A 20,015-nucleotide genomic window follows, 5' to 3' on the forward strand; every position below is an offset into this window, starting at 1 on the left:
ATGCATCATTATCCTGTCAAATGTGAACTTTGTCTAATAACTGAAGGATTATTAATTCAAAAACATGTAAGTCACATAAGTCAGGTTTTAACAAATACCTACAGCATAATCGTGAGGCATGATAACGATATACTGTTTCACAGCAGGTGTGTTGGGAACATTTTCTATTGGTGTTAAAGTCAAAAAATGTTACATTTCATTTGGACAGTTAGAGCAAATCAGTCTATGGGTTTTAAACAGGCGCGTGGGCAGATCAGGTGTATTTTTAGATGGAGATTTTGCCTTAGGCAGCTTTAAAAGGCAACTTCTTATTCACGTATTCGCTTTAACTGACCACTGGGTAGCTGTGTGTGGTGAGAACCTTTGACCCCAGAATAACTTACTTGGGGTCCCAGCAGGCAGTGAGGGGGCTGACTCTGCCGGAGCAATCCAGAGTCAAAGCCTCCAGCAGCCAATTCAGACAGCAGAGCTGGCGGTAAATGACCTTCCTGCAACAGCACACAAAGACACAAAGCTCAACATCTATGCGTCGAAAGAATCCATAAAAACGGTTTGAGTACAGTTCTAACTCCATAAGATACAGCGAGCACAACACTTGTTCTTTATGATAAAACATCCCACTCATATCACCACAATCACAGTAACACAGTTTTGAAATACCATTTAAATCTAGGTTAAAAAAAACAACAAAAAAAAAACATTTGTACCACTTCCATTCCGCCTCTCAAACGAGCCCTTTTATCGATGTATTATTTCAAAATGCATGCAAAGTAACTTCCTTGAAATGCTTATTTTTTGGCATTTTGCCTTGATCGGACAGGGTGGAGAGACAGAAGGAGAGAGAGGGCCATGATGCTGCACCGTCAAAATAACTTTTACGAAATTTTAATCCTGTCAGGTCATGTCACTAAAGAGTTCAAGAGGTCAAAGGTCAACATGTAGCATGTGAGAAGGACACATCACGCACACATGTTGCTTGGATGGTGATAACAACACACAAGGAGGGGTTTGATTTTTAGAATCAGTCCATGTCAGAACCACTGCAGCAACAGAGGAGAGAGGCGACACTCTCTGTTTTGTGCTCACAGCATCTCACAAGCAGAACTACGGCTTTAAAAATGGAACACTTTCCTGGATAAAGATTTGTCCCCACATCCTCAAACTAATAAAGTTTTATAGCAACTGAAAATGGCCTCGCTGATTGCATTTGTCCACAGCTTCTTCTTCTACTCTGATTTGAAGGGAAGGCGAGAGGAGAAAGGGAGAGAGAGAAACATCAGGTGCGTAGTTATGGCCTTAAGCGTCAGGACCAACAAATCAGGAAACGTGAACTACAAACTGTTTCACAGTAGGTGCATTGATAGTATTTTCCACCAGTTTCTTGCTTGAGGGGAGAACATTAAATTACAACATCTTTTTAATATTTTTCCACTAATTCTGACGCACTCTCTAACACTGATGGGTTCAGTGTCTAACCAATATTCCAGAGCTCCAGAACCTTATTCATATGGAGGTTTTATGATTCATGTTCGTCGCTTTTTCCAACAATGACTATAGAATAAATGTGATATTAGAAGATTCAAGTTTCATTGCAGTGTTTTGTCCAGTGAAACATATTTTATCTTTTTCCAAGAACACAAATTACACTCAATTTTGATTTATTATTCTTTGTGTTTGAAGCAAAATATAGAGATGCATACCACTGACTGAATGTCTTTTTCTTGTCTGTAACTTCACTGTTGCTGGCCTGTCTGGTACCTTATGGTCATAGCTTCATGTGCGTTGGCAGTGTGGTTGTGTGTTGCGCCTGACTGTAAACGTTTTTCTTTGTTTCTCTTTATCTGGAAAACAGACCTTTCTTTGGAATGAAACCACCCTCTTAGACCACGTTACACAGATCTTTGAGATCAATGTCACAAAAATAGACGATGGTGTGGTGCCCCCTCCAATGGGCAAAACGAGCCACTGCAAAACCGATCATACCAAACACCTTTCACTTCCACTCAAGTCTGCTACTGGAGGAAAAATAAGTGGCTGAAAACGCAGGCCCGACTCGTCAATACAGGCGCTGCTGTGGTGGGAACAAATGCAAAACACGCCATCTCTCTAAAAGCTTGGTTACAGTGTCACCTGCAGTCAAGCGGCGCCGTCCATCAAGCCGACACTTTCACGCTTTGAGGCTTTATGACCACATCCATTCCCATGATCTCTCCTAACACATCAAACAACACAATATGAATTCTGCCTCTTTTCCTGCCTCGCTCCCCCCTGCCCGCAAATGCTGCTGCCCCGGGTCGCTCCAAGCTCTTTTCATTATCGACCACGCCATTTGTCTGCCGGGCAGATAGTCTGCTAGATTAGGATCTGTCAGATGTCAGGTAACAGCCTTTGAACAGGGTTGTTATTTTCCAGAGGTCTTGCCAGAAAACAAGGCTGTATTCTGGCTCTGGCAATAATGCAGTGTCAGAGGAAATGCATGTTGAGGCGGAGGTGATGTATCATAAATACAGGCTGTAGATTTGTCCCTGTGGAACAGTGCACAGACAAATACAGAGAGAGACTCCCGTGTCCATAAAGATGAGGGAACAGGCCTGAGAGAACACCTGAGCTCCCACTGCCTTTAGTTACACTTATTATCAGCATATAGCTTTATACGTTCCCAGCTTGCTATAAATCAATTATTAACAAAAATAGAAAGCTGAACATGTACAATTCCATGGCAATGGGGCAAAATCCATCTGCTGATCAAGGTCATGTGATGTGATTGAAGAGCTCTTAAATGATGCACATGTACAAGTCACTCACAGGCTGGGTTAAAGCACCGAATGTGTGTGAAACTGCTGAAGCCATCTCATTATATATACATGTGTTAACAACAACGTTATTCTGCTTTATCGAGCATTCATTAAGTGTTAACACACCAGTTAAGAGTGCCTCAGAGGGAGAATTATAGTTACTGGCAAAACTGTGTCTATCTAGCTACACTTAGGTTATACTGTGTTATAAACTCCTGCTTCCAGACCTCTTATTGCACTACATAAATGCTATCTAAATATGTGGGTAAAATAAGGGTAATCAATTTGGGTCACAGAGGTGCAAACACATCTTTTTTAAGCTAAAATGTTCCTGCTTTGCCATTTGATAATTTTCAACTACATGACACTTGTCCTGACATAATCTGTGACACATTCCATACTGCACTTTTGTTACAAAGCTACTACTCGACGTGTCTTTTTCACAAAGCTTTGCTCTGGTTCTCGCAGCATCAAAGGAAACAGCTGTATAAAAGAAATACAAAAGGAGAACATCAGGAGTACCTCTCAATCACGTGTTTTACATGAAATATTCAGCAACCTGCCTGTTTGCCTTTCTTTGTTTGATGTTTGCTGAAGTGTACTAACATATCTGTTTGACATGAATCAAGTGGATGAACGCCGGCTGACTGAGTGCAGTGATTCCCTTAAATCAATGGTTGGAAATGGTTGAAATAAAAGGAACTAACTGATCCTTTTAGCTTTGATGTTTAAATGTCTTCATTTTTAAGTCTTGAACTTTGTTATCTGGCTACCTTGGAGCCCTTCCTGCGTAAAGCAAACAGCATACTACGACCAAACAACACAACTGTACTCACTGTAAAAACTTCATATAGTGAGGTACAGCAACATTATTTGAGCTTTGTATATCTGAAGGTTACAAAATGAAAGTGACAGGCTACAGGACAAAGAAAAGCAGCTGCACTTCTCACATCTATTTCTCTGGAAGTAACAAACATGCTGCTGTTTTCTAGCTGCTGCCGGGGTAGAGGCAGAGTCACCCTAACTCTATCTCCATCTGTTAACGCAGAAGCTGTTGGGTAGTCAAGAGAGTCACTGAACGAAATATCAAAATGCATACACTCACCTATGCAAATGCATAGTGCACCAGCCAAAAGCAAGCTCTCTGCAGCCTGTGTGGTCTGAAGACTGTAATTCCCCCTCAAACGAGATTTTGTCATAAGCACAATCAACCAACCTCAGACCCCAGCTCTTGGACAGCTTCTAACCTTGAGTACCTTAAAATACTTAGATAACGGCTCGTTTAAAGGCTGAATACTGCTTCAGGAATAGGCTGTACAGTACATAGTAGCCTTACCTCAGTGCTTCACTCAGCGGAGGGAAGGTCAGAGAGTGATGGACAGGGGTGAAAGGTCGTGCTGACTGGCTCTTCTTCCTGCGTGGTCTCACTTCATTCACACCTGGCAAGCTGGTTCCTGCAGGCAGAGGCCACCTGATCGCAGCAGAGACACAGTGCTGTAAGCTTTCAGTAACATATGAGGATGAGGATGATTCATCTGATAACAGTGGTAACATTAGCTCAGAAATATCTCAATTAGCTTTTGCTGATCTATTGCACATCTGTACTATATTAGCTTGCAGTAAGGAGTTTTGGAGGTTGATGTTAATACTAATGGCTTAAATGCTAAATAAACTGCAAATATATACGTAGATCATGTGACTCTACAAATGTCCAGTGAAATTCATACATAGGCTACACTATTCTTAGGTATATTTAAATGAAAAATAAGCAAAAAACTAACTATTGAATAATTATATTGATAAAATGTTTGTATAGGCTTTGCAGGGCGTGTTTGATGTTGGTATTAATATTCAATATTTCAATCAAAGGGAATATAGCCCAAGTAGTACTATGAAAGGGCAGAAAGTGAGAATCTCCAGGAACAGACTGGGACAGAGACAGAGACAGAGACAGCAACACTCATAGAGCTACATAAACAAGAGTAAACATACGCACATAAAATACTTTGTATTGTAAAGTACTGCATTAATTGCCCCCCTTGATGGAAACACAAAAAGTTAGCTAGTTGCTAACTCAGTCTGTCTGCCATTTGAAGCTGGGCAGGTAGCGCACAGTAAGTTTATCAGAGCCTTTTTGCTAAAAACAGCTGCTTGCTGCTGCTGGGAACTGGTTTGATGGGGCGGAGGCGGGTGATCAATTTCTGTGATATATTTGACGTTAATATAAAAATTTGATTAGTGCAGCTTTAAGTAGCTAAAAAGTGAACCTTAGTTAGAAGCTAAATAAATAAATACAGCATACATTATACACGACACACGCCTTGCGTCCATGCTGATAAATTACGCCAGAGAGAGACACTGCAAGAGGAGATAAAACTGAGCTGATGTGAGTTGTAGCCTCACCCCTTGGAATCGCTGTCTGAGTCAGAGGAGAAACTGGGAGGTCAAGGCTCTGTTCTCAGCTGCTCCTCTTCCCTCGTCCACTGCCTCTCCTTTTCCTCCTGCTCCTCCTCTTCCTCTTTCTGCAGGAGGTGTAAGTAGCTCTGGCCCTGCCAAACGCCTGCAAAGCAGAGAGACACAAAGCGGGAGTCGTAAATACAGGAGCATCACCGGTGTGCTTTAATAATGATATATGTTCACTTTCCAACAACATAAATGACAGAGAGGAAAAAACAAAATGTGCATAAACCACAAATGTCAAGCCTACACATTAATCTCCTGTCTTTGTCAGACATACAAAAACCATCAAAGCCGATGAGTTAGTCAAAAGTGCTTGCATGTCATTACAATAATCCCTCACAACCATGTATGCACGCGCACACACACACACATACATACACACAAGCACACTGTAAATCATCCAAATCAGAGCACACCAAAGCAGCAGGCAGGCACAAATGACACCTAACTGGAGCATTATGGGAGAAATGTGTTACGTCTGGCCAGATTAATGACTTAATTATGGCGGTTTAGCTTCCAACCATAACCTTTCCTCAAATACTATTTGCTTGTTTTCCTCATACTGCACGCGTAATTACCTTTGCATTAATGCTGTGGTGGAAAATTACTAAAGACGCGCGCACAGAGGCAACTGTCGAGGTGACTTTGCCAGAAGACCAGGCGAGGTAAAACACCTCTGTGTTTCTTAATCATTCCATGAGTCGTCTGGCTTCTTGTGAGTGAAGGAGGCAGAGAAAAGCAGGTCAAAGTGCAGGCTGCTACGAAGCTCATTATAGCGAGCTGGAATGGAGAGTCAAGGTGGCGTTACCCGCACCAGCTGTATGATCCTTTGTTATTGGAATTGACTGGGATTCACAAGAAATATTACAGCGCTGTAAGTGCTTTAAAATGAAATGAAGGCTGTGGTTCATCTTATATAGATGTTTTTGATGTTTGAGGAAGCTCAGCAGTCATCTGGAGTTTCAATATAACTGCGACTCTGAGATAAGCAAAGGCAATATCTATAGAATTATTTATATTAGGGTTGGGTAACAATTCAGTGAGCATAGTGTTATGTTGTACAGTAGTTTGCTGTCCAAATGAACGATTTCAAGCTAACTGTAATTGGAAAATTCACAATATGAGTCATTTAAAGGTACCATGTGGAGTTTTGAGGCATTTTATGATGAGAGGGGTTTTTTTTGGGACATCATGCTCTACTAGCACACGCATGAGTACACATATACTTGTGCACACAGGTGATACACATTCCTGCCAGTCCTGCAAAAGACGAAAAAGACAGCTAGCTAGACGAGCAAAAATGGATGTAAACAATAGATGTATTTGAACTCGAACCACATTCTTACTCTTATTTACGCTTTGGATTATGAATTTTCAATCCATGAAGGTTTTATAAGTGTAAAACTAAACTCACTGTCAAGTCATGTCAATGTAAAGTCTGATGGCCGGGTGGGAACACGCCACTGGAAGATGCACTAATGTGCTCACACAAGTCTCTGATGTGCATGCCTTCAAATGGCTCATCTGGAGAACAATTCTAGCACTTGTGCTCTGTGAGCCCAAAAATCCAGAGCAAGCCTGAAAAACCTTTTCAGAGTATGAGCCCAGTGAGCAACTTACTTTGGAACGCACGGGCTACACGGTGTCCAGCTCTATTAATAAAACCATGATGTAAATGATGCAGGTTCCCACATGCTCAAAGTATCAGAATTGCAAATGTTCCATGAGGAGGGAAATGCATTCATTAGGTGTGTTAGACATCGTTTGGCTAGCCCAGCTGTCCAGAGCCACTTACAGTGAATGTAACTAGAGGCAGCTTCAATTTCCTGATTATAAACATGACAAGAAACCAACAAGAAGAAGCGGCCAGTGACCTTACAATATTCTTGTGACCTTTCCTTTCCAGGCAAACCAGATTTTTTTTTTTTTGCAAGGGTGAAAGCAGACAAGCAAAGGCACAAACGCCTGCATATGTTCCAACCCTCTGCTGCTCCAGTTCTTATTTGTTATCTAGCGAGCAGCTGGCTGGTAATATTTCGCCCACAAGTGGAGCCAAGCACTTCATTCTAGGAGGGGGGCACCGAGCCCTTGTGTTGCAGCATGCTAATTTGGCTCTGTTCAGTGATACGAGTGCACCAGTTTAGCTCGGAGGCATGTCTGTTCTATTTGCATACCACCACACCCCTGATATTACTTATTAATCTTCAGACGTGACATCTAAGTCCAAAATGCAGCAGTCTTAATTAAAGTGTGTTTCTATCAGCATCGCTAATGACTCGTAGCTTCAAATGTGCAAAAAGTTTTTCCCTGGAGTAGCTACCGGCTGCCAAGAGTGTGGGAGGTGGCACAGTGACCTTGCCTCAGACGTGACTAATTTCATTAGGTCTTTGCGCTAAAGTGACTTTTTCACTTTAGTTCAACTAATGTTTTTATTCAAATTGATTAATATCTTATAACTGGCTGGCAAGTGGGCGTCTTTCGACTTGTGTTTGATGCACCACATGTACAAATGTTTGTGACAACAGCACTGGTTGTGCTTGAGTGTAACACGAAAGCTGAACAATAATAGAGGAGAGAGGAGGGAGACGGAAAGAAGCGGGCAGAAGAAAGCTGTCGAGTCAATGACAGGCTGCGGTATTTGGTGTGACAAGAAAATAAAAGGCATTGAGAAGAAGCAATGTATCATCAATACACGAAGACACAATGAAACTTTTGTGTTTGAGAGCTAAGAAGCTCTTTAATGAAACCCCATTATGCCGTCTCTCATCACGACCATCTGCCCTTCCAGTCAATGACAGGTTATTCTTTGTGAGGATGAATCATGACCACAAATCAGAGACTGGCTTGAAAAGCTCATCAAAGTTGACAATGCTTGGAAGGAGGACTCGATAGCTGGTTAAAAATTGATTGCAATGTGAAAAATTTAGACATTTGTGCATCGGGGGAGGGAGGGTCGTTGTAGAGGGGGACAGTTTCTAACAGATCAGATCATGGAAGCCCTTGGGTGGCAGCTTGTTGCCAGGCAACAAAAGAGATAAGGTTTGTGATATGTACGGAATCTTTACAGTGATCACACCAACTAAGACGTGGACTCTGAATCTAGTCATCGCCTCTGTTCTCAAAGTATCATCAATTTTCAAAATGCAACTTCTGGTTAACTCCATCAGCCTGGGGAATTTTTGAGGGTAAGACACTGCAACATGTCAACGGGTTCAAACGCATTTCGTAATTAAATCCTAATTAGAACTCGAGCAGAAGAATGTTAATTGGGAAGTATTATCTGTAAGGTACAACGTGATGAGACGCAAGGCTCTCAGTGGTGTTGAGACGACAGCAAGGGATGTTTCATGTCAACATCGCCAGAGACAAATGGCAGACTGCGACAGCACAAGCTGGCGCAGTCATAAATGAAACAGCACCACAGACGCGGGTAAGAGCCAAAACACTGATTGGGCTTTGTAGTGTCTACTGAGACGGAAACGGGAAGAAATACAAAACCAAACTGGGCTCTCGTGGTACCTATACCTCAGATGATTTCATTCACATGTAGTGACAGAAGTGAGTGATTGCGTTATCTGGGTACATCAGGATTCTGTGATCCGATGTTCACATGGTGTACATGACAGGCAGTAAACAATCAAATTCAAGTGACGATCTTTGAATTTGTGTCCTAATTTCCATTCACATCTTCAAATGGAAGAAAAAGACAATTATTACAGCTGGGTCTGTGTTTTTGGGATTACCTAAATAATGTGACAAATCCCTGTCCTACAGAGGATTAAGGCCGTTTGAAATACATTATTTGACATTATGTAATATCATGATTCCATTTTTCCAACGTTTTTGTGCTTTTATCTGAGAATTGTGATCTTCCTTTCCGACTTCAATCGAAGAGGTCGAATTATTGTTTTTGTTTTTTTTTTTATTCTTCTCTTATGAAGATCTGTTATGTTCTATATCTGGATGTCCTGAAGCTGTGCTCAAATTATTTATTTTTTTCAAATCTGTCTGCAGTCAGTGTAACATCATAGTTATGTAAGTTTTACATACACTCGCACAACCAATTAACAGTAAGCATAAAAACCGATGCTAGACCCTGCAGCACATTTGATTATTTTAATAGTACAAAGTGATGCATTGCCACAAGTCATCTGCATATGCTTTGTATGAAATGTATCTGTATGGGTCAGCTCTCACATATAAAAGAGGCTGTTACAGAGAGACTGTTATGTATGTATGAAACTCATACAGCCCCAATGCAACATTAGACACAGACCTCACTGTTAATCGTTTCATAGACACAATCTCTCCATTTGAGAGCATTTCAAAGGGATAGTATGGCACTTTAAGATATGCTTTTTTTTGCTTTCTTGCCACAAATTAAATGAGAAAATCAATACTTTTCTTATGTCTACCCATTAAGTATGGAGATGGGGCCAGGGGGTAATTATCATAGCTTAACATAAAAACTGGGAGGGGGAAACAGGGGCCTTACTCTTTCCAAAGTTAAAAAACACACCTACCAGCACCTCTAAAGCTCACTAATTAACACGTATTGAGTATGTTTAACCCAAACACCTAAAAATCTAGACAAATAAAACCAGAACTACCAGCATGGCTGGATACTGCTACAGGAAAGATGATAACGTGTTTTTTGTGACCTGGGTGAACTGACCCTTTACTGTGATATTTGTGGTCAGAGGAGATGAAGGTAATAATCAGATCTTTCATATTTCCATTAAGGCATCCATTATGAAATACGGCATTGCTGAAAAACAGATCACTACCTGTCAAATGTTCTAACTGTGCAAGCTGAAAAACAAAAGCAGGCTGATTAAGTCCAAGAGATTTGCCCTGGCCAGAGCAGCAGTGAGACATATGAGCTTTCCACATGTGAGCTGACAGAGAATGGGCTGCCATTTGGCCTAAAAGGCATCACAGCCCCAAATCATTACTACTGTATTCGCTTGCAGGGGGTAAACAGCCACAATTCATCTGGGGGTTAGTTTCTCCTGTGAAAATGGCAACCTTTCCCCATAACACCTGTATGAATAATTCAATACTCTGGGCTCTATCAGAGGCTGTCAGAAATGTCAGCCGGTTGGAAGTACCCTTGGCTGCCCCCAGAGGATCTTGTCTCTACACCCCGTGGTAGGGTTACGGGGTTGCACACACACTCGCAACACACACACACACACACACACACACACGCCCTGGACCAAATGCCACAGCCTTTTCAGTGGCAGGACTCCACTGCCTGCAGGACACAGGGGCACTGAAAGCTGAGCATACCTGCAGTGAGCAAACAGTCACAGTTTTCCTTTTTAATGAACTATGTTATGGTTAAATGTGACTTTTTCCATTCCTTTTTTTTCCCATAGGTGCTACTGCAGCCCTCGCCCGCTCCAAACACCCACCCATGGAATTCTCACCTGGCATGGTCCAGATGCTTCCTCAGGGAATTGATATCTGCTCTTTTCCCAGCCTGGGTACGAGAAATAGGCAAACTCTGAAGGGATAGTGCATAAAAACAAAGACGTAAAAACAAAAGGACGAGCAGTTGTTATCTTTTCGGCATCAGAGTTGCTCTGGAGCTCAAAGCACTTCTTCACCCATGAAAGACTCTGTCGCATCCCCATGTGACCTCTGCAGAGGCAAAGTGGGCAGCGGGCCAAGAGTAAAAACTGTGTCTCTAATATGACATCTCTTATGGAAATGACAGATAATCAAGCAATTAATCTCTACATAATTAACTGCATTGAGTAAAAACAACACTGTTTTGCAAGATAAACTGATGTTTTCTACAGTATAAATTGGATAACATGGTGTGAGAGGAGTATAAATGTGGGCTTAACGATTAACAGTCGCACCTTGCTTCCTCCTGTGGAATCTGGAGGGTTTCTGTTAATGGACGGGTAAACAGTCTTTTGTGGGTCATCTACAGTCACATCGGATGACGAACAGATCATCAGAGAGGAAGCAAAGGGGCATTAGCTTGGACTGGATCTTCAGGAGGATTTTTTATATTTAGATTTTTCATTTTATTTATCTAGGCATCTAAAAAAAATCTCTAATTTAAATCCAAGGGATGACATTAGAGCACTTATTTTCAACACTGTCTCAAAAAAACTGAATTTAAAAGCAGAAATTAAACAACAGAAATACTTAAAAGCTTAAAAGTTCATCAGTATGAACTCAGCCAAAAATAAATATCTGTATCAAAATGCTAAAATACAAAATCACTAAAGCCCTCCCCCGAAAGGTGATTGTCCAATCATAGCTTAGCACCATGAACGTGGCACAGCAGGTCTGTCCCGTTTGGGTTTCTCAACATGTTACTCAGCATTTAAGAGTTTGGAGGGTTATGTCTTCAATTGTTAGCATGTCCTGCTAACTACCTGAAAAGCCTTTAATCATGTCTCTCCAAACTAAAAATGAAAACATAGAATCTGACAATATGAACTGATGTACGTTAAAAAGCCAAACAATTTGTGTGAGACTGAAATAAAAGCCTCATTTTACATTTTCTAATACTACACAACATCTTTATTTCCATGTCTGCTACATCAATTGACTTGTGAGGATGCTAACTTTTTGACATGTAGCTTTAGCCTCAGGCTTTTGGCACAATATCATGTATTTAGCCACCAAGTGCTTAATGTTAAGCTCCTTGTAACGTGACTGCTTTAAAACAAACCAGCTGGAAATACCAAAAAGTCAGCAAGAGCCAGAGTTAGTCATTTTATGGTTGAGTAGCTCTACTGGACAATTGGCAAGTTAAATAAAACGCACCATCATCAAGAACGTTATTTCAGCTTTAAAACTTGTAATGTCTACTCAGGAGCGTTTCTTCCCTCCTGATAACAGCTGGTACAACTTTTAATGAAGCCACCGCTCAAACTCTGACCACAGATCACTGACTAAAAAGCAAGCCAAAGATTATCTACTGTTCCCAATCAGTCCTCTGTCTGCTAAGCTTTGTTCAGGCCTCCACACAAGAGCCACTTTTCAGCTCCACAAACCAAATTTTGTTGCTGATCAATAGCACTCATAACTCTGATTACTGGTTCAAACACCTTTACAGCCACGTAAAATTAACCCATTAAAGTCCCTCTGGTGGGACACAAAAACAAATAGAAATCCATCTGAAATCCCAGTGGAGATCGCAAAGTTTCCAGACAGCAAATAAGGCTGAATTTTGGATATTTTCATGATGTTGCAGCCGTAAAACCATTTACTCTTGGGTTTGAATATTTCACTCAGTGTAAACATGAAGTATCTTCAAAGAAGAGTTGGAACAAACGGATATGAAGGGTGTAGTTAAAAATGCTGCTCCCCTAAATGTCATGACTTTGGTGGCAAAGCTACAGATGAACTGGACACGGACCAAGCTGAGCTCAAGTCTTCAAGCTGCAGCATCTAAAGGACATGGACGTGCCGGAGAGCACGGAAATGCCACAGCCGTCATATTTCACCGTGAGGCCTCTCTCTGAGCAGCCCTGCCTCTGCTCTGCCCTTGCTCCGCCCCGCCGTCTCTCTTCATCTTCCTCCTCACCCCCCCTTCTCCTCATCATACCCTTGTCCCCGCACGCTTCTGCTGATGGATGAGCTCATTTACTGCAAATCTCTTTCGAGTCAAACCGGGACACTGTTGTTGCCTTTCTGCTACTCCGGTGGACAAAGACAATCGAGACCTCAGCGTATGAATACTGTATGTGCACACATGAGCACTCACAGAGAGTGCATGTTCCCAATACGTACGAGTAATGGGAAAAAAGGGGTCTGTAAAGTGGCTTTAGCCTGTGTGTTTCCATCAACACCCAGGAGTGACACACATACGGCAAACAACGTTGTTAGTATTGCATTTGTCTTAACGGCACCACAGAGAGCTGAATCAAAAGCACTGCAGATGCAATAACATAGAGGAGGAAACTGCAGAAGATGGGGCTGCCTTGTTTTCCATCCTTGGTGATTTACAGGGCAGACTGGGCTATTCTTGTTCACTGCAGTCATAGAGACAATGGATTGGCAACAGGCATGGCTAAACCAATTCAGCGAATGAATTTCTTCAACCAATAGCCTTGTTTTACGTTAGATCGAGGTTCAAGCATCACTGCGCATTATTTCTGACTCACTGCTGGCTGCGATAACTTGTAAAACGGCTTTCCGAAAATATATTTCCATAGATAAGCCACTCCATTCTGATGTGTCAGTTTTGATACGTACGTCTCTCTATTCGTCGGCCAGTCCGCCTGCCTCAGCGACAGAGCCGGTCTCACAATAACTATGATGAATGCAGTGTCCACAGGGACAAACCAGCCATTTGACACTTCATCCCCCTTGATGCATTAGCTGCTAATATCCCGTGGATTCGTGGCGGGCTGTTTGAGGCCTCGTGATTTGCTGCGACTGGCCTCTGCTGAGCCCTCCCCTGAGCATAGGTGACTGTAATCATCTTACAAATGGCAATGTCTTACTTCAAATGCATTTGTTAGTGGGAACAGGCTTGGGGGGATCAGACGCAGCATCTGTGATGCTGATTATGAAAACTGACTGTGCACAGCCAACCAGGCCTTCAAAACTATCTCTGACGATCCTCTCCAACTCAAATTACACACAGGACGGTTAAAGTAAACTGGGTCATGGGTGTGTTTCCCATCCTTTCTCAGCAAGTCTTAAATGTGTTTTCATCTTGGCTAGAAAATCTGATTTGCGACAGATTTTAATGTGATTGAGCACAGAGGAGGGTCAGCGGCCATTCAAAGTAGATGTGGCGACGGGTCTTGGCTGGGGCTGCTCTGTGTAGTGTGTGTCACACATACACAGAGAGAAAGATATGAAAATATCAACTGAGAAGGGCATTAGCAGTTCAAGGCAGGAAAAGCAGACGGGTCCATGAAGACTTTCTGATCTTTAGCAGCTGCCAGATGGAATGGGATGAATCAGAAATCAGAAAAAAGATAGCAAAGACAGAGAGAGAGAGGGAAACAGATGGATTCTGCATTCCTTCAAATGAGCCTTTTTTATATTTTGGGAGAGATAAATAAAATGTCAGCGATCTTTGAAGTTAATCCTGACTCAAGACATCAAAATGATTTGGTGATGGTGTGTTTGCAGGGGGTGGGGAAATTCATATGAGAGAAGATATTATAAAGTCTCTCATTCTCCTTTATACACACAAACACCAACAAAACAAACTGTATTTCAGTAAACTGACTTTGACTGTAGTTCTACAAATTATGTAGGCTAATAAGAGAAATACCGTTCCCGCATGTTGTTGTCCCATATTGTGCAGGATCACTGGCCTGGTTTCCTGATGTGAGGGCCGCCGGGGCGCTTCATTCAGTCTGCAGGCTGCTTCCAGGCAGCTCTGCCGGCTCAGCTGCAGCCTGCGGCCGTCATGAGTCTCTCGGCGGCCCGTATGTCCACTGACCGAGGCGGGCTTTCCTGTGCCAAAACGACGCGGAACCAGCCATGATGAGTCTGTAAATTACGAAAGACACTAAAGTTGCACAGAAGCAGCGGCATATCCCTGCAGTCAATAAACTGTTGAAATGAGCTTCAGTCTGGAAACATCTCTGCGAAGACGCCAAACTTCAGCTCCACGCGCTTCAGCCCTCCGTTTCCCATGGTAACAACAAAGAAGCTCAGCCCACAAGGAAGTGACAGTGACACTATATGGCCAAAAGTATGTGGACACCCCTAAACACTGTTGTGACATTAAGAAGGCCTGAATCAGCCGAAATTTTGCGGCCCTGCTAAGCTATTAACATTTGAAGCCTTTGTTTGGTTAGTTTATGATAAATTCAAGTTCATGGTTGCTAGTCAGGAACCAATCATATTCAGATTGTGTATACAATTCATATTGTCTCACAGTAAGCTATGTCAGATGAAGAGCAAGTTGATATGAATTCCTCTAAGAATAGACGTTTGTTTGTTTGTTTTTAAATATACAGGCCTTTTTTCATTGTTTAACTTCACACTACAGCAAAAGCACAAGTGCAATTAATAGGAAGTATGATGGCTCTGTTCCATTATATGTCCCCAGTAAAGCCTTAATGATGAGATAACAAATCTAAACAGAATGCAGCTGCAGTTAATGCTATTAATTACACCTGTGTTTTCCTCCATGACAAGTCAAATAGCAGGAAAAACACAGGTGTTGCCAACCTCTGCTCTATTCAAGTGTCAGTAAGCCCTGACAGTATAACAGTAAACCAGCATGCACAATACTATTTAAAGGTCCAGTGTGTAAGATTTAGTGCCATCTAGCAGTGAGGTTGTAGACTGCAACCAGCAGAATACACCTCACCTTATCATCCCCTACAGTGGCCATTAAAAATGTGAAAGGCACTCTTTAGAGCCAGTGTTTGGTTTGTACGTTCTGGGCTACTGTAGAAACACACTGGTACAACATGGTGGATTGGATTTTCAGGCAATAATATGCTAATAAAAACACACTTTTTAATATTATATTTCATGTTTGCCAATAGATCCCTCTAAATCCCACACACTGGACCTTTAAGCTCAGCCTTAATTTTATTATTTGCATCTAGACATGTCTGCCATGAAAATGGCCTATTGTCCTTTAATTGTTGTCTCTTCACATTTAGTGACGTGAGCAGTGAATGCCTGTGCTTGGCTACACTTGTGAGATTTATATCACTCACCACTGAGATTATAGATGTTATGAAACCTCAAAATATTGTGACCTTATTGGTGTTAGATGAAGTGAGCCAAAGGTTTCGTGATAGCTGGTTTTGTCAAAATCACTGCTCAGTGTGAGGCTGCACTCAATCAATACAAATGAATAAATCAAGATAATGTTGCAGAATCAATAATAATTTTCCCTCAGTCCATTAATCTACCTTTTCACACTCCATCTCATCAGAACCATTTCAGTCTATGGATCTCTGAGATCAACCTGGAAAACTCTCAACCTACACTAATTGTAAAAATTACACTGTAATCACCTTGTGACCAATGATCTATTTCACTACAAAGACAAAGAGAAAGGGGTTGGAAAACAGGATAGTGAAACACAATAAGTTTACACTGTTGAGCTGGATTGACTCAACCCCTTACCACTAATTAAGAGGCAGAGAAGAAGAACTAATCGGTGAAATCGGCTGCTGGCGTTAAATGTTGTTTTCTGTTACTTACAGCAACAAGCCAGTTTACCCCGCTAAGTATAGAGAAAAGAAGAGATTAGAGAAAATAAGATAATCAAGGGTAAAAATCTCCTCTGAAAATACAGTTTGGTGGATCAGCAGATCATTTGCCTTTTCTTCCCATTTTTCTTTTCAAGTTTTATGGAAGCGTTTAGTGAGCTCTCCTTGTATCAAGGGCCTTATTGACTGTAAACTGGTGAATGGTGGAATAGTATCTTTCTGCAGCAGGAAGGGAAGCAGTTTTGAATACACTGGAATAAATATATATACTGGCAATACATATATCGGTAAAGCCCTATGTGGCCTTATTGAACTGTGGAAATGGGTGAACTAAGTATATCTAACTTGGCTGAAATCAGAAAATGACAATGTTGTACAATAATCACATCAAAAAATCTGCAGACTTTCTTCAATTTTACTGCCTCCTTAGCCTTCCAAACTAGTTTTGAAGAAAAACATGAACATTTTGGTGCACTGTGGCTATATGTGTCTTTAATGTGAACAGGATGGAAGCCTGTATTGATGGTTGGAACAGAGGAACCAATGTTTCAGGCAACTCAAACAGCAGCAGCGAATCCCAATTTAACCTCTCACTGCATGTCCTACAGACAGAATCTGTGGGTGAGGCATCACACAAAGTGTCAGAAACATCTGTTCAATCTGTTTTGTGCTCCAGTGGACAGTATGCCAAGATCTCAGGGCACACGGCTCAAAAAATGAAACGCTGACAAGTCTGTCACACTTGATAAAAGAGGGAACAATAATAATCCTGTTGAAACTGCAGAGCGAAAGAAAAATGGAGTGGAAGTGAGCTTTGTGCACTTCATACACACACACATGCCACTGAAGTGTTTCAGATAACACAAAAAAATAGCATTTTGTGTCCTTCTCAGCCTCTAGTAGAGGTATTTCATGCCCCAGACAAACCACTCTGCCACTGTGTGTCCTTTGACAAGTGAAGCACAGGAGGATGAGACACTATCACTGGCTCATGACAAGACTGAGCGGCCCAGTCACCGCTGACAGAATAGAGTTCACTGGGATGTGAGAAGAATGGTCTTCAGGTAACAAATGCAACAGTTCAAACACAAACCAGCCTCGGCCAACTGCTCGCTATTTGCCATTGCGCCCTTAAAAGTTATAAATACAGCTAATTAGTCTGCCGCCTTCTTCAGGCCAACAAGAGGTAACGGCCTCCCCTCCACACCCATCACCCCATGCCCACACACCCTTCTCATGGGATCGGCATGAGTGCTTATTAAGTGCTAAAAGAGACAGGAGTACTATATAAAGCCCCTCAGAGGTTTCTGCATCTCACCAGCCTCAGCTTTGGCGGATCTTTTAATTGCTAAAATTTCAGTGATTCAATCCCAAAAGTCCAGAAGTTACTCGCCGAGTGTCATCAAAAAAAGGGCTGCCATTTGTCTTCTTCTCCCCAGGTTTTCTCCTGTGTCATTCTTTGAAACATGAGCGAACAGGCCAAAACAGAACCGTCATGCGGTGAGTACGGCAGGGGCGTCCCCTGGTACCCCCTAAGAAAATGGTGGCAGTCTAGTCGGCTTTTCAGTCAGGATGTCGGCCTTCCACCTTTCCTGGAGCCATGGGACCCTCGGTGGACGGAGGTGGATGGGCTCCAGAGGAGTTTGGCAGCCTGCTTCTGGCCCGGGTACATACCCGCTCCGCTGTTTGTGCCCTACATCTCTGGCTCGATGCATCATCCCAGCCAGGAGATTAGTAAGGAGCAGTACAAGTGGAGGGTCAGCCTGGACGTGGCTCACTTCTCCCCCTCAGAGATTTCTCTCAGCGTCAGAGATGGATTCCTGGAGGTCGGAGGTACAGAACATTGGCTTACAGCTCTGTTAATTAAACAGCTCTAAAAGTTCACTTCATTATACGTTGCTAATTACTTTTACACACAAGAAAGTTTCTACTGCTAATGAAGTATTAATAATCTTATCTATCTAATATTTTTATCTCAAAGAGTAACAGAGTTATCTAAATAGACTTCTCTGACAGTTCACAGAATAAGCCTCTTAAAACCAAGCAAAGATGGAAAGGAAACTGAATGTAAGAAAATTAGAAAGCTGCTTAAATAATGTGCTCGGGGAAATCACAGCTCTGTGACAGAAATTAATTTCTGTGTTGAGTGGTTCCTCTGTGTTGCTTGATTCCTGTGTGTGTCCTCACATTCTTCCCCATAAACGGTAATCCATCCTCAGGGAAACACGAGGAGAGGCCAGACGAGCATGGATTTATTGCCAGATGTTTTACAAGGAAATACAGGTATGTAAAGTAAACACTGATATTAGCCTGTAGATGATGAAATATCCTCAGTTTAAACCATTCTAAACACCACCCGGCAGCCAAAAATGCAGCACCGAAGGCCTGCTTTTGACAGTATCCTATCTCTAAAATGCTCACTGAGCTGAAAAATTAGATTTTTGTACATCACTTTCGGTATTAGAAAACATTCGCACTTTGCATGTAGAGACACTGTTTACACCATCCTTTCGTTTTCAGGCTCCCACTTGAGATTGATGCTACCAAAATCGTATCCACCCTTTCTGTGGATGGTGTCCTGACTGTGGAAGCTCCAGTTCCTGAAACCTCTGTTCCTGCTGCCATCATTATTCCCATAAAGGTGATCACATCTTTGAAGTTTAGTTACATTTAAAGGAATATTTTGACATTTTGGTAGATATGCTTATTTGCTTTCTTGCAGAGAGTTAGATGAAAAGATCGATACTGCTTACATATGTGTCAGGTCAATGTTAAGTCTACAGCCAGCAGCCACTTAACTTAGCTTAGCATAAATACTAGAAACAGTGGGAAACAGCCAGCCTCCCAGCAACTCTAAACTCCAAATTAACATGTTATATCTCCGTTGTTTGATATTGTGTGTTAATTAGTGAGCTTTAGAGGTGAATTTTGGAACTGTTGGAGACAGCCAGGCAAGCTGTGTCCCTTTGTTTCCAGTCTTAATGTTAACTAATATGACCAACTGATGACTGCAGCCTTATATTTACCAGACATACATGGAGTGGTATCAATTTTTTTATTCCTCAAAATAAGTTTCAAGGACTGGCATACAGATTCAGTACTGAGGTGGGGCATCAAAGTGGTGCTAGCAAACCTTTAATCATAACTGTTCATTTCATTTTACTGATGAAATTTTCAACACATTTATGCACAAATGCAGGTGGAGATGGAAGCAACAGGAGAAAAACAGGAGACAGAAGAAGCTCCTGATACAGAACCAGACAGCTGGAGAGCACCAGAGACCCCAGATTTTCCATCTGCAAAGGATGAAGGGGAAGAGTCTCCACTAGAAGTCCATGGTGATCAGGCCCACCCTGGCAGCACCACAGCTGGGCTCCAGCAGTATGAAGAGAGGAGGGAACAGGAGGAGGAGACCCATGAAAAGCCAGCTGGAGAGTCCCACCCTTCAGTGCCCGCAGATGGCAAAGGCACAGACAGTCTTCAAGATTCTTCTAAGCACCAAGAAAGCCTGGAAAGCCAAGAAAGCCCAGACACAGACATGTCCAAACAGCCAGAACACAAAGAACCGGCCGTGGATGGAGAGATCCAG

The 20,015-nt window shown here is 42.1% G+C and overlaps 1 pseudogene; it reads right to left on the reverse strand.

Moving 5' to 3' along the window:
• The window catches only part of LOC143320666 (coiled-coil domain-containing protein 60-like), a 29,740-nt pseudogene extending 12,190 nt beyond the window's left edge, over window positions 1–17,550 (reverse strand).
• Window positions 17,551–20,015: the final 2,465 nt, after the last annotated feature.

Source organism: Chaetodon auriga, chromosome 5 (assembly GCF_051107435.1).
Source record: "Chaetodon auriga isolate fChaAug3 chromosome 5, fChaAug3.hap1, whole genome shotgun sequence".
NCBI classification, from domain to species: domain Eukaryota; kingdom Metazoa; phylum Chordata; class Actinopteri; order Chaetodontiformes; family Chaetodontidae; genus Chaetodon; species Chaetodon auriga.